General features: G+C 49.6%; 1 long non-coding RNA gene across 1 annotated transcript in view; it reads left to right on the top strand.

Moving 5' to 3' along the window:
• The window catches only part of LOC102954461, a 29,522-nt gene extending 19,142 nt beyond the window's left edge, over positions 1-10,380 (top strand). The window contains exons 7-8 of the long non-coding RNA XR_006218534.1: positions 7,277-7,524; positions 10,301-10,380. This is a non-coding gene — a long non-coding RNA (uncharacterized LOC102954461). The remainder of the gene's footprint in view (positions 1-7,276; positions 7,525-10,300) is intronic.
• The last annotated feature ends 4,718 nt before the right edge of the window (positions 10,381-15,098 follow it).

Raw genomic sequence — 15,098 nt, 5'->3', positions numbered from 1 at the left:
TACGAATGCTGCCTTATATGGCAACAAGGACTTTGCAGATGTGATTGAATTAAGCATATTGAGGTGGGAAGATTATTCTGGATAATTCACATGGGCCCAATGTCATCACTAGGGTCCCTATGAGAAGGAGGCAGGAAGGTCAAAGTGAGGAGCAAGAGAGATCATAATTGGAGTGAGGCACTTTGAAGACAGAGAGAGGAGCCCTGAACCAATGAATACAGGTGGCCACTGGAAGCTGCAGAAGACAAGGCAACAGGTTCTCCCCTGGAGTCTCCAGAAGGAACCGGCCCTGTCAATACCTTGAGTTCACCCCAGTGAGACCAGATTTTGGAACTGGAAGGGAATGAATGCACGCCGCTCTAAGCCACTCAGTTTGCGGTATTTTGTTACGGCCTCAATGAGAAACTAATACAGTCACTTACCGCTAAGTAACAAACCAGCTCGATGCTACTTTGTCATTCTTTGGCGGGAAGGGTTTGGGGGGAGCCGCTCTGTCTCAGATGATAGGTTGGTGTTCAGGCTCCTCACCAGCTGTGTTCTGGGAGAAGGGCTGTGCTCTTTTCGGGGCAATGACAAAAATGGGAGAGAAAATGAGCAGACACTTGCCATGTCTGTTACCGGTTCAGCTCTGAGACACCCCACTTCTGCTCATTTTCCTTTGGTCAAAGAAGTCACATGGCCAAGCTGAACACCAGTGAGGACCCTAGAACCGTACACAGCCTGGTTTAGTGGGAAGAACTGCAAAATGACACAGCAGAGGGCAGGGATATACGATTCTAACACTGGGGAGGGGTAGGAAACAGTTGGGTCCTGTCACACTTTCCTTGAAGATTCGTAATGCACGTTGACATGTGGAAAGCTCCGAGAGGTCCTGCATAAATAAGTCTGTGTAACTCTGTTCACACGATGTTCTCCAAGCTTCTCGGCATGCAGAGCCCTCCTATTAGCCTACAGGGTTAGTATTTTGAGACATGCTCCTGAAGGCGGTTCGTCTTTAGAAGTTCAAGGGAGGAGAAGACTGCGGGCTTGCCTGGGCCTTGAAGAGTGGATTCAAGCAGTTGACGAGGCTTTTCCCACGGGGGGAGCAAAACTGAAAATTGTTCGTGTGAGCTAATGTCCCTATCCTCAAGGGACTCTTTCTCATGAGAATCTGATCAAATACTCCGTTCCCTCATGGACAAGAAGAGCCCAGGATGAGATCCTTGTCTAAAAGAGCAAACACCACTGTCTGGGAGTCCGGTCTTCATTAACCCAAGGACCTGTTGGGAATTCCTCAAAAGGCAGACCCTCACCTCTCACCCAAGACCTGGGGTGCCTCCTGCTGACCTGGCTTCCTGTGAACAAGCATGGATTTGGGAAGTGTTGCTGGATGGGAAACAGAGGTGGGTAAAACAGGTTTCCCACCAAAGTTGATCATCAGGCCTGCTACTAGAAGTTTCCCTGGACTGGAGACCTGAACTCTTTCCCCCTTCCTGTGTGGACCCAGACTAGGAACAGGCAGAGGAACAGGAAGCAAGTTTCCCAACGTGGGAGCTGTCAACTCCAACTCATGCAGGTGGGCATGACTCCATGAGGCCCCCGGAGCAGAGCCATGAGCCTCTGACATGTGGGCCTCCACTGCTCTGAGGAACAGGGTTGAGGACATGCTGTCCCTGTGCCCTGCCTGCTTCCCTCCACTGTGAGTCACCACAGCACTGCCCGGGGAGGGCTGGCCACTCTGTGGGATGGTGACTTATTTGACACACTTAATTAGCCTATTTCCATGTAACATGTTTTAACGGAGGCCATTACAGCCTAATAAAAGGAAACAATAGCGCCATAAATCCCAGGATCAATAGAAGGGAAAGCAGTGAGGCTGAGAGTGGCTTCCTCTGAAAGATCCAGAGGGGTTTCAAGAATGCAATTCCCCTTGAAATTGAAGGATGGGGGGAAAGAATGTTTGCCGGCTTGCTCGCTCGCTCCCTCTCTTATGCATTCAGCAAATATTTAGAGGGTACAGACTATGGGCCACTCTCTCCCGTAAACTCCTAGGACGTAGACAAAAGGCAAGGTCTAGTGGAAAAGAAAGACGCACAATTCAGTGTGGCCAATCCAATGAACAAGACCTGGAGGGAGAGACTTCCTGGAGGAATATTTGAATGGGTTTTGAAGGATAAGCAGGAGTTTTCTGGGTGGAGAAGAGAGTGGGGGAGGACGATGGTAGGGGCAGGAGGAGCACATGGAGAGCACAGAGGCAGGAAAGGAGCACGGTAAGTTTGGGGAACAGAGTATGAGACAAGCAGAGAGCAGAGACACAGAGACATGGGAGAGGCTGTGGCTGGAGAGGTATGTTGAGGCACGGTGGGAGAGAACCCTCTCTGCCAAGCTAGAGTTTGGATTCTTTTGAGATCCAGCGGAGTTGAAAGAGATCGGAGGGCGCAGTTACCAGAGACAAGTGCTCCAGAGAAAACTCCTCGTCTCGGTTCATTCCGTATCCCGGGCCTGGCACCCTGTAGCTTTGCAGTCTCCCAGGCAAACTTGCTAGGGACACCACAGCCACTTCTGCTTTGTGCCCGAGCTCACAGCTTTGGGGGCAGGACTGGAGAGATCGAGGAAGACAGCAGAGGAGCAACCTACCTCTTTAGTTGGAAGGAAGGGGCTGGATCAAGAGAAGCCTGCAAAGGTGTTTGGAGGGACACATGAGACATTCACACTCCAGGAGTCTCCAGGAGACACTGTCAGCTCTTGTTGAGACAACGTGCCAGCGCAGGATACACGTTTTTGGCTGATTAGCCATATGGCGAAAGCATCGTATAGCAAGGTCACGGCCACCAGCTTAGTCTGCTTTCCCGAAATCTCACGAGTCCATGGGTTGTACTCAAGAGGAGAGCTGGATTCTTAGCTTAGCTTTGCCATCAGCCATGATTTCACTGTGGACTGCCCGCTCTATCTGTCTGAAGTTCAGCTTCTCTTATGGTAAATGAATTTTCCTCAATAGTTCTCTCCTTCACCAAAGCATCCAACCAAGTCCGGTTGGTTTTACCACTCAATATGGCATCCTTCCCTCTAGTTGAAGCCACCATCAGATGTCACTTGAGGACTGTTGGAATCCCTGACCTGGAATTCTGACTTCCAGGCTTGCTATGCAGGGTGTTCATCAAGTCTGTGAAAAGATGGAGGAATTTAGGCTGTGTGAGCCACATATGTCTATGCTCTTCTTTGGTGGAAACAACCCAATGTCCACCAACTAATGAATGGAGAAACAAAATGTGGTATGTCCATTCAATGGAATATTACTTAGCCACGAAAACATTATACGAAGCAGAAGATGCCAGACGCAAAGGGCCATACGTTATAGGTTCCATTTATAGGAAATATCCAGAATAGGCAAATCTATAGAGACAGAAAGTAGGGCTGAGGTGAGATGGGGAAATGGGGCGGGTGATAGCTAAAGGATATAGGGTTTCTTTTTGAAGAGATGAAAGTATTCTGACATTGACCGAGCAAAGGTTGCAATTGCATTGCATTGACCGAGTAAAGGACTCTGAGTATGCTAAAAGCCATTAAGTTGTATATTATAAATAAGTGAATTATATGGTATGCACATCATTTCTCAGTAAAGTTGTAGTAAAAAAAAATATCTGTAGCTCACAGGCCATATAAAAATAAGCTGCAGACCATATTTGGCTCATGGACTATTGTTTGCTGATCCAGAGGCTCTATGTTCCTGCCAAAATGAATGGCCTAAAATGCAGATCTGGTTTTGTCTCTCCCCTGCCAGGAAATCTTCGATGGCTCCCTATTACCCATAGGATAAAGAACTAATTCTTTGGCTCTCATACATGCCCTTCCACACTCTGTCTCCCGCTAGTCTTTCTAGTTTCATGCCTTTCCATCCCTCTCCATGCTACAGCTGCACGGATGAATATTCGTATCCATTGACACTCCCCCTTGGATTTGGTTTCTGTCGCACCCTCTGCCTTTGGTATTTTCGAAAGTTCTTACTTATCTCTCAAACTTTCACTCAGGTATCCCTTTCCTTTCTGGAGCCTTCTGTAGCCTCCCCAGGAAAGGGGATCGCTGCTACCTTATGTGTTGTCTTGAATTATATTTATTTGATTAAAGATAGGCTTGCCTTCATAAGACTGTGAGCTCCTTGGCAGCAGCAAAACAGGAACCCTGTCTTTTCTTCTTGGCCCAACCAGTGCTCAGCACAAGCCCCTGGCATGCAATCAACATTTAGTAACTGCTTTCTTGAAATGAATTGAAGCCCAGTGAGAAGCTGACTAGCTAAATGGCATCAGAGGAATTCAGCAAAATCTCGCTGCAGAAAAGGCTCTGGGAGGATATCTAGTAACCTAAGGCCCTCATTTTCTGTGATAAAACTTGCCTGGATATGGTAAAACTTGCCCGCAATCATCCAGCAATTAGAGGCTGAGGCATATCTAGAGTCTGAGTCTCCACCCCCCACCCCGGGGCTCCTGTGTGCACACCTCCATGTCTTTCTGCAGTCCCTTCCAACGTTAACACTCTGGCAATCAGGGCAGTTTGCCACAGCCAGGCTTTATAGCCATCTCCTTGGCTCAGCTAAGCCAAACATCCCCATGGCCACCAGCCCACTTCTCTCTCCCTCCCACTCTGGGCACTCTTGAGCTCCCTAGAAGGGGTCAACTACCTCAGGAGTGGCCAGAAGAGTGGGCCAGAAGCTCCGGGCAGTGCTGGCTGTAGGAACAGAGAGTACGGCCCACCCTCTGATGCAACTGGAGCTGGAGGTTGGACCCCGGCTCAGATTTGGATCCCACAGTTTGATTTATTGCATTGGGTACTTGTTCCATACATGTTTTTCCTATGCCTGGGAACACCCCAGGCTGACTGTGGTTTTCTCTTTCTTTTATCGTGTGTGTGTGTGTGTGTGTGTGTGTGTGTGTGTGTCTGAGAGTGAGAGACAGAGACAGAGAGAGACACACAGAAACAGAGACAGAGAAAGAGAGGTATTTCTGAGTCAGATACAGGATCAACGTCCTTGGAGACTGCTAAAGAATTAAAGAAGATTCTGGATTTTACTAAGGCTTATTCCTCTCCTGCAGGCACGTGTATAGCCAGCTACAACCTCTGTAGCCTGCACAGCGCCTACTATGTGCCAGGCACCTGGTCCTGTTGAGCCTCATGCCAACTCCATGCCGTAGGAGGGATTGCCCTTGTGTTCAGGACAAGGGAACCATGGCTGAGAGAGCCAAGCCATGCTTACGGACCTGGTTAGCAACGGTGGAGCCTAGACCCAGAGTCGAGCCTTTGTTTCTGCCACCTGAGCCCTTGAACCTTCTCCTCTATAGGAAGGGCCTCCTCTGGCCAGACACCAAGCTTTTACCATGACAGACATGTACCCACCCCCCCCCCCTTCTTAGAGCTTCATTGGTATTTGTATGGTGCCATTGCCAGCAGCCTTGTGGATAGCTTTACTAAAACTGATCAAACTCCAAGCTATTTTGGGGGTCCACCTGTATGTTTCGTACCGATTCTCTGACTTATTAAGGTGCAGATCAGCCATTCCAATGTCTCCCATTAGCAGAGGAAGAAATCAAGGACTGGGTCAAGCGACATGCCCAGGGCCAGCTAGCTAGTTGATGACTGAGCCGCGATGCGGGGGTCCTTGTCTCTTGTGTCTCAGCTCAAGGTCTTTGTGTCCTGCTGTGTTGCCTTCATGCTACAAGCTCTCTCTTTCCACGGAAGTGTTTTGGATCCCATCTCGTCATTTCTACTTTAGCTGTGCGTAGTACCCCTCCTCATATCCTTGCGATGCTCTCTTGTCTCCAAGGGTGGAAATAGCACAACAGCCAAGGAGCCAGGAAACGCAGGCTCTGTCCATGGTTTCTGTGGTGCTGGCTTCTTTGAGTCCTTGAGTCTAAGGCCGCCCCCGCCCGGACAAAAGCCCATATACTGAAAAGGCCTTCCCCGTTTTAGAGATGAGACATGGAGGCCAGAAAGGATGGAAACGACTAACCCAAGCACACACAGAGATGACAGTCAGTCTAAGACTGGAAATTGTTGCCCCCTGCTGCCAGGTGTAGCTGCGGCTTTGAGGAGCCATTTGTCTTTTCCGGTGGGTCCTCATGAGCAGAGAAGCAGATGCCAGCTTTTTTGAGGAAGTACGTCCTGATGCTCAGTGTTGCTTGAGTTGTCAGAAGATTCTCTGAGAGGTAGTGAGCTCCCTGTGGCCGGAGATGGCCAAGTAGAGGCTGCATAAGCCCCCACCCAAGGGAGTGTGGAGCAGACCAAAGAGGGCTCCGTGACTTTGGGCTCAGTGCCTAACCCAAAGGGCCCATGACCCCAGGATCCAAGACTCCTGCCTTTCCTTCTGGGAGAGTAGGGGAGCAGGAAGGGGTGGGGTAGTAGCTTCAAAGACAGAAAAAACCTTCTACCTAAAGAGGTCCCACTGTTGGTCGTCAACCAAAGGTTTTGTGGGACGTTCGCTGAAAAGTAGGTCTGAGCCTTGTAATTTAACCTTCGCTCCCGAGGGGGTGTCTAACTAGATGAAAGGGTACAGCACTTAGAGGAGGTTACAGAACCTCCGGCGGGGGGGGGGGGGGATGGGGGGGGTGGAGGGGGGGAGGGGGGCGGAAAGGAGCCCAGGAAATGGGCGGGGATTGTCCCAGACACTCAGCTGGATTTGATGGGGCAGATGAAAGTGCAGGAAATGGCCCGGCATTCAATTCTGGGCAGCAGCCTGGACATCTTCACGGACCAGGGGCCAAGGGCCTCGGCATCCAGGGATCCTTGAAAGCTGGCGTCCAGGGACGCCTCTTCCAGTAGGTGAAGCAGATCTGGAAGTTACTTCTTCAAAGTTTCTTCCTCAGCTTGGGGCCAGCCCAGACCGAATGTGGTTTCCTGTCTTTGGGGGTGAGGCTGTGTGCGTGCGTGTTCGCTACCTGCCTTTTGCTGGCCGCAGGGTTTGTGTCCATCCCAGGAGCCCAGGACTCTCAGACCTCAGCCCGACGTGCTGAGATGTTCTGGGACCCAGCCAGATACCCGTGTACCTGGGTAGACCACAGTGAGTGCTAATGGGGTGCAGCCCGCAGACGGGTGAAAGTGGGGTGGGGTATTGCCCCTGGAAAATCAAATAATAGAAACCATAAAAAATAAAACCATGCAAGCGATAGAACTCTCCTGATGTTAATTTTCCTCCCCTAGATTTGCTGAAATCTTTGCTGCCTCATGTTACCTCCATGTTCGAATCTGGCATAAGTCTGGGTCTGATTCGACACCAAATCAGCTAGTTAAAAATCTCCTTTGTCTCTAGGTCTTTCGGACAGCACCCTCGCTTCCAGACCGTGTGCCCCCATAAAGGTTCGAGAGTCACCGAGAGTCCCTGCTCAGAGAGACTTGGGATCTAGATGTGGTTCTCCCCCAGCCCAGCTCTGCCAAGCTCGCCTCACCTCGCCAAACCTCCATTTGCCGGTTCTGTTTGAAGAAAGCAATGCCTGGCCCCATCCTACCTCACAGGGCAATCAAGCCTCGGGGGGGGTTGGAAAAGTTGTGAAATGCCAGGTCAGTCGCTTCCAGCTGATTCTCACCTGCGAGAATTTCGCAGTGACTGCTCCACACTCCGCACACGTTGTTGTGCTAGGCCCTGGGACCTAGCCATAGCAGGACCTACCCGCTGCCCCCACGAGCTCAGAGCCCAGCCTTGTTTCTAGAAGCGGACTCCCAGTCTGTGTGGTTTTGTGCCTAGGTAGCACAGAGTCTGTGTGCCTGTGATGTTTTGGCGATGGGAATTCTTACCATGCTTGCCTCCCTCCTCGAAATGTTCTCACCCTTTCCCCGCCCCACATGCTCTCTCTGCAGGAATGTACAGCGGGGGTGGGGGTGGGGTTGTATGCCCTCTTGTCCCTATGGCAGTTGAGGCAGTGAGGCTCAGAGTGAATGACTCAGCAAGACCCCATAGCAAGATGGCGGCTGATGGGAGACCAGGACTCCTACCTAATTTTTTTTTTAAATAGCTTATCAAGATTTACTATACCTTTGCTTTCAACGCACGGGACATGGAGTGTAGAGATTTCATACTGAACAAATGATATTCATTAGGCCAAAAGAGGAACCGACATGGAGGAATTTGCATTGTTTCGCCTACATTGTTCGAAATACAAATATGCAGATTTTGACGCCGGAAAAAAAAAATCTGAGTTGTGTTTATCAGGGACTTAAACTGAACCTAGGACTTTTTCACACCTCCGTTAGAAAGAACACACAACTACAACAACAACAACAAATCCCAGAAAAAGAAATAGGCTAAAAGTTCTTTGGCTGCCGAGGCAGTCAGGACTCTTGCCTTATGCCAAGAGAGGTGACATCTGGCCGGAGATGAAATGGCCGTGTTTCACTTTGTGCAGTTTCCCGGCTTGCTGACTTGTGATACTATAAAAAGGTGGCTGGGAAGGGACCAGACTGTGGGGACCTGGGAATGTATGTCACAGGAGCATCAGATGTACGCATCGCTTTCCCGGCAACGAGTTGCAAAGCAAAAAGACCGGGGAAGCTCAGGGTTGGAGGGGCCGGGCAGAGTCTGTGTCACTAAGGGCCAGGAAGGATGGGTGACCCAGCACCGGAATTTCACCACCACCCCTGGGGCTCAGGATTAGTAAAGGGAAGACCTCTTAGGGAGGACCCTTCCCAGCTCCTGTGGACCGAGCCTGGAGGAGTCAGTGCCTGGAGATACCTCCATGTCGTCCGAGGCCCGTGTAGACAAAGGAAGGATCAATGTGCCTGGACTAGCCTTTCTGCCCTTCATCAAGGGAAGATGTGGTCTTTGTCCCAGGCTTTTCCAAGACTGTCCCCTTGAGTTTTTCCCATGGAGGTCACCCACTGGACACCTGTGGGCTTTATGTGGGCTGGAGACGGCTTTTATTTGCTGGGATTTTCTTTCAGGAACTGTAATTGCTGCCGGCATTGAAACACTGGGCGTTTTCACGTTAAAAAAAAAAAAAAATCTGGCCTTTCTTGAGAACCTGGGAAATCTGGTCACGTGGGGCCGAGTCCCCGCGTGACCACCATCCCTGGAGCTGGTTCAGTCCCCGCCACCCTTTGGCCCCAATCCTGTTTGCCTTGGTCCCCACCCAGCCACTCGCTCAGTTTCATTACCTTCCTGGCCCCGGGGCACGTGCATTTGTGACCCATGCCTGAGTCCGTCTTCGTTTTCTAGACAAGGGTGCCAAAGACCTGGTGTAAGAGGCGTGGAAATTGATGCTCTGAGGGTACCTCCCCTAGCTTAATATTTGTTGTCCCCGTCCCCCCCCCAGCCCCTCCCCTGGGGATATCCCCACTCTTTTCAAGCAGCTCCAGGCTCTGCTGGCTAAAAACAGCTGGGCCAACAGGAGGCTCAGAGACGTCGGCCCTCGCCCCACGCCCACCGTGGAATGTGCCCCAACCCCCCAAGAGCCATCGCAATTTCCAGATTAAAGATTCCAGGCAGGCTGGGGCATATTTCCCACCCAGTGTCTGGGGCTTATTTTCTCCTTCAAGTCATTACAAGTTCGAAGTCTCTAGCAACCCAGGGTCTTGAAGGCGTAGCTGCCTTTCCTGACAGCCCGGGCTGTTCAGACACCAGGTTTTCTCTGTTCCTTTTCCATATGCCCTGCTCTAGCCTTTGGTCTGGGTGCAGCTTGTCAACATTAAATAAGCACTTCTTGTGGTTCACTCATAACAATTCTTTAGATCTTGGAAGCCAGGCTGTGGAGCTCTGCATATGTATAGATCTCATTTTCACACAACAGTCTGCTTAGCAGATGGGGACCCAGACCAGCCTCCAACATTGAGCTGAGAGTTAAGATGTGGGAAACTAGGTGGCTTTTAACCAGCCCGGACTGCTGTCAGTGTTCAACCTTAGAGAATTTTCACAGGGAAAAGAAAAAAAAAAAAAAAAACAACAAAACCCAACAACAACAACAACAACACGCACACACGCACACACACGCGCGCGCACACACAAAACCAACAAAACCAGTTTTCCTTGCTCCCCCAAACCAGATGGCAGATGGTATGGAACCAATAAAACACAGACTCGAACGTTTGTTTATTTAACTTTGAATGTAATATGGCTTTGTGGTCTCGCAAGGAAACACCAACCTTCCAACCAAAGAGACGACGGGTTAGTCGAACTTCAGAGCGGCACTTGGAGGTGCTTCTGAGGAGGCCATAGAGAGGGGCCAGGGGCAATTAATGGCCAGACCCCAAGCCCCGTGGCCCGTTTGCCTCTCTGGGTAAAGACGCAGGAGGTCCTCACGCACGCTGACTGACGCTTGGTTTCTGTTGCTGGTCTTTTGTCAAGGTTCAGTCCAAGAGGCAGCCTGCCACATGAGGAATGTTTCTGCGTCATTTACAAAACAGCTGTGGAAGATGTCGCTCCGGGCCACCAGTGCGAAAGACCATGAGAAAACGGCCCGAGCCCTTGAGGAAAGGCGCTCTTTCGTGGTGCATTGGGGTTTGTGATGTCAGAGCACGAGAGTTGTGTGGTTCACTTTTTGCTTTGGCTTTCCAGAGACCTCGGGCGAAATTATACGCTCAGTTGAAATAACTATCGCCATTAGTTAAGATTCTTTGGGTTACAAGTGGCAGAAACCCAGCCCAGACACCTTCAAATAAAAGGATAATTTATCAGGTTAAGTAAGTGCAGATGGCTTCAGAGATGGCTGGGTTCAAGGGCTTCATGGTACCAGGGCTCCCTTGGAGATAGGCTTTTCTACAAGGCAGTCCCATACCTTAAACTGCCCGCAAAATCACATCCTACGAGGTTAGCAACGCCAGCAGAAAGAATCTTTTCTACCAGCCCTGTCGGCAAATCCTGCTTGGCAGATATGCTCGTTTTTTGAACTAATACAGGGGCCAGAGACTTGGGGGTACTCTGACTGGTTAAATCTGGGCCATGGTGACCCTCCCTGTAGGTGGGAAGGGGGCCCAACTTAGCACCACCCTAAGCACATGGAATATATTCCCTATTGGAAATATGGGGTGAGGGAAACTAGGCCAATAGATGTCTACTTTAGCCTAGGATTCTGGCATAGCTTTCTGTTCTCTCCACGAATTCATTCTCTCTTTCTCCCTTTTGAAATGAAGTTAGTAAATATGCATCTTTCATGGTAAGCAATCCTAAAATTATGGAAAGTGGAAGTAACTTATTCTGCACGAGTGAACAGTGAAAGATTGAACATACTCTAAAATATAGGGTTCTTTGGTAAAACGGAGCCATCGTTGGTTCAGAATGCCAAAGCGAAGGGAGGTGGAGAGTTCATAGTGTGGGTTGTGGATGAGCTCACAGAGGCCCTGGGGCCGGGGGTGGGGGCGCGGGGCTGCCTTGTTCGAAGTCTGGTTGCAAATCAACCGCAGAGCCTGGAACTCGGAACCTGATTTCAGATCCAGGGCTCTCCCCGTTCCCTGTCCAACTATGGTTTCTCATCTTCCTATGTTGCTCTCCCAAGGCCTGACCCATGTTCCTTTTTCAGACCCCTGTTCTGGAATCTTCTATGAAATGGGTGGCAAAAGTTTCTTGCCAACGTAAGAACTTACAACTGGTAGGAGTAAAACTTAACAGGACTCTCCCCTGCACTATTTGGGTCTTCAATACCCAAAAGAATGCATACTTTAGGAATGATTTCTGCATCAGTTTGTTAACTGCCAAGTAACAGGTTAGCACAAATGGAGCAACTTAAAACAACACACCCATTTATCACCTCACAGCCTCCATTGATCCGGAGACCAGGTGTGGCTCAGCTGGGTCCTCTGCACAAGAGCTCACAAAACTGCAACCAAGGTCTAGGCTGGGTTGCAGTCTCATCAGGAGGCTCAACTGGGGAAAGATGCACTTCCAGGCTCACTCGGCTTGTGGCCAAAGTCATTTCCTTGCGTCCGTATGACCAAGGTTCCTGGCTTTTTGCTGCCTGTGAGCTGGAGGCCTAGGACCCTTAGATCCTAGAAGCCAGCCCCCTCAGTTTCTGGCCACATGGACTTTCTCGACACGGCTGATACCTTCCTCAGGCCAGTGAGGAGAAATGCTCACTCAGGTCTGGAGTTTTATATAAAGCTCCATAATCATGTGGTTGAAAGCCCATCATCCTGGCCTTATAACATAACCTAATCATGGAAGTGCTGTCCTTTGCCATAGACGGTTGGGTAGAAGCAAGTCACAGATTTTGCCAGGGTGGGAATTATTCGGGTGACCTTGGGGTCTTCCTCCATGAGCCCTCACACCTTGGTGAATCACCCTGCGTGTACCCACGTCTATGTAACGGGGAGCACCTGCCCCATGCCAGGCAGTACCCTGGTCTCTGCAGACGGCCAAGTGGATATGTCGGACCCAGGAGCAGATAGTGGCCCTGTGGCAAGGCAACATGCCAAAGGCTGCATATTTGAAGGGTCTGGGGTCACAGGGGATAGGGTCTCTCCTTGGGCTTGGAGAGCAGGGCAGAGGGCCAGAGAGGGCTTCCCAAAGGGGCTGACGCTGGCACAGCCTTGATGGATTGGTAGGACATCAAGGAAGAACAGAAAGCATGGCAGAGGAGGCCAAGATGTGGAGGCAAAAAGGCAAGGGGGATCTGGGGAACCACAAGTGATCCGGTGTGACCGATACAAGTGCACTGGGGAGATGGGGGTGGGGCCAAGTCACCAGGGACTTAGACACCAAGATTAGAAGTGTCTTCCTTCTGTGGTCCGTCGAGGGCTGCCATGTGGCTATAGTTGGGGTATTGGGGGCAATGGCATGATCAGGTTAGGGCTGCAGAGAAAGAGGTCTCCTAGCAGGAGGCTGAGCAGGGAAAGTCACTGTGGGTACTAAGGAGGGGCCTCCTCCCCCCCACTCCCCGACATAAACCCCAGGGAAGGCAAACCTTCTTAGAGCCGTTTCAGGCAGCCAAGTTGTCAGAATGATGAGTACTGCAGCCCCGCAGCTGAACCAAAGAAGAAAAAAGTCCCAACAAGCCCCATTTCACTGCCCTTGACCTTGCAGTAGAGCTCTAAGTGCAAAATCTGTCATCTATTAATCTGTTAGAAGTTGACAAAAGGGACTTTGATCAGAGGTTGTTTTTTCCCCCCTTCTTAAGTTTCCTGATGACACATAATAGCCCATTTCAGCCGGAGGGCCGGAAGCGCGGCCCTCATTCTGTTCACTTCAACCCCAGTGGCCTCCCGCCCCGTGGCTCTCTCCCCGCCCCGATATTAATTGGCCTGTAAGTGGTTACATGTGTTCCTTTTTATGTGTCAGTTGGAGTCTGTTATTTGAACTTCACAGCTATTTGGGAACACAGAAGTGATGCTCTGGGCCCAAGTGGGGGAATGGAACAGTCCAGAATATGTTGCACTGGCTCCCACCTCCTGATTCTTTCCTTCCTCTATCCCCGGAGGTCTTAATGCCTCCCACTGCCACCCCCACCCCCACTCCCTCCCCATCACCCCTCTGAGTTAGGCACCCCCCAACACTGCAGCCCAGCTCTTGGAACCATGAAGTTCACAGCCAAGAAAAGCCTCGGGGAGTCCCAAACTGTAGCTTCTGGTTTTAAAGAAATGAAAAGCCCTAGAGAGGGGGAAGGGTTTTTAATGAAAATAACATTTGCTGAGGGGCTATCATGTACGTATTTCTTACATGTGTTCTCTTGTTTCATCCTTAAAATAACTCCATGCGTTCAGAACCACATTGCCACTTTCAGATGGGGGAATTGGAGACTCAGACTCTAAGCAAGAAGGCTCTAGGGCCAGATTGCCAAGATTAGGTCCTGCTTCTAACTCTTACCAGCTGTGTGATCTTGGGCGACTTGTCTAGCTTCTCTGTGTCTCAGATTGCTCATCAATAATGGATCTACTAATAGCACCTACTTCAAAGGGCTGTTGGGAGAATTAAATTGATTGAGGGTTTTCAGGGGCTTAGGGCAGGGCCTGGGGTACAGAAAGCACTTAATATGGGTCAGCTGATGCTGCTCTGCAAGGCAGTGTGGCCCTGTGGTGCAGAACACTGCTTCCGGAGGGAGAAGCCCTGGGTTTGAATTTCAGCTACCCCAGCTTGCAGCGTGAGCGTGGGTGACTCACTTATTCACTCAATTTTTCCATCTACATAATGGGGATATTCCCGATGGTTGGTGGGGGGGGGCGGGGAGTCCCTCAATGAAATGCTTATTTCCCCACATAATTACCTTGGAATGAATTTCACTGACTGATAAACCCCATTCAACCTCACAGAGATTTTCACCTGATATTTGGTGACTCATTTTATCTTCGAGAATTTTACGTTTTTAAAAGTAATCTCAGTGCCCAACATGAGGCTTGAACCCATGACCCTGAGATCAAGACTGGCATGCTCTACGGACCGAGCCAGCCAGGCACTCCTAGTGATCCATGAATGTGAATGGACTTCAAAAAATTATGTGTCATATCATCAGCGAGTAGAGAAGATTTTTGCATTTAAAAAAACAATGGAAAAAGCAAAGGGGGGAATCAAACCAAGAATAAAATAGGGTTCTTGAAAAGTAACATTAACAGACCAAAAAACATGTTAAATAACACAACATTTGGAACATGAGGAGAACTCTCAGAAAGTAAAACCAAGAGATAACCAGATTGAAGAGAGGAAAGATAAGAAAATTGGAGGGTATATCTAGGATATCCAGCATCCAAATAGTCAGAGTTCCAAAGAGAGGAAAACGGAGAAAACACAGGGGAGGCAATATTTAAGGAAATAACACAAAAATAAAAATTCTCGGAACTGAAATCATGAGTTTCCTTGACTGAATTCACCACATGCTCAACACAGCCAATGATGAAAAGACCCACATCAAGGCAAATTATTGTGAAATTTCATAATACCATGGATAAAGGGAAGATATTGAAAGCTTCCAGAAAGGAAAAAATGAAAAACAAAAACAAAAACAAGACATGTGTAAGGGATCAGGTTATAGGATGGCACTGGATTTCTCAACACTCAGTTCTGGAAGCTGATTTACACCCTAGAATTCTATACCCAGCCAAACTATTAACCAAGTGTGGGCTTTCCAGCAGCAACACTGAAAACTAGAAGCCAAAGAAGCAATGTTTTCAACATTCTGACCAAAATACTGATTTGCAATGTAGAGTTTATGTCCAGCCAA

This window comes from Panthera tigris, chromosome B3 (genome assembly GCF_018350195.1).
Source record: "Panthera tigris isolate Pti1 chromosome B3, P.tigris_Pti1_mat1.1, whole genome shotgun sequence".
In the NCBI taxonomy this organism is placed as follows: Eukaryota; Metazoa; Chordata; class Mammalia; order Carnivora; family Felidae; genus Panthera; species Panthera tigris.
The sequence above is the reverse complement of the archived record's forward strand: the minus strand, read 5'-3'. Positions and strand labels throughout refer to the sequence as shown.